Source organism: Ylistrum balloti, unplaced genomic scaffold (assembly GCF_031769215.1).
Source record: "Ylistrum balloti isolate Yb309-2 unplaced genomic scaffold, AGI_CSIRO_Ybal_v1 Utg370520, whole genome shotgun sequence".
Classification (NCBI taxonomy): domain Eukaryota; kingdom Metazoa; phylum Mollusca; class Bivalvia; order Pectinida; family Pectinidae; genus Ylistrum; species Ylistrum balloti.
In genome coordinates this window covers 814,804-815,292 of record NW_026782333.1, presented here as the reverse complement: position 1 = coordinate 815,292, position 489 = coordinate 814,804, and positions in this window count along the sequence as shown.

Below are 489 nucleotides of genomic sequence, written 5' to 3'. Positions count from 1 at the left end.
TTTCTTGGTTTGAGTTTGTACTTCATCGTTATTAACGACGCGCACATATGTTTGCCATAAATACGTGCATGTATTTTATTTATTTATTTATTTATTTATTTTTTTTGATTGATGGAAGGAACAAAAAGACACACATGACGAGATCCTTCAGATAATAATTTAGAAGTTGCTAAGGTACGTGTAATGTGTTGCCATAGACAAGATTGCCCCAATCGACAACTCATCAGAATATAAGAACGTCACCGTAGTCACTGAGACAATTGGATGTGTTCTCTTGTGACGTTTTAGTCTTCCATATATTTGTTGACTCAGGCTAATGTCCAAAGTTAATCATCAACTGAGAATGAGCATACATTCAGACTATCTTGAATTTATCATAGCAAACTAGACGACATAACCATACTGAAAAATACGTCCATATTAAAGAAGAAATATACGAAGGGTGAAATCATGAAAATGATCGAGTTCCCAGTTGACAACTATTTCGAC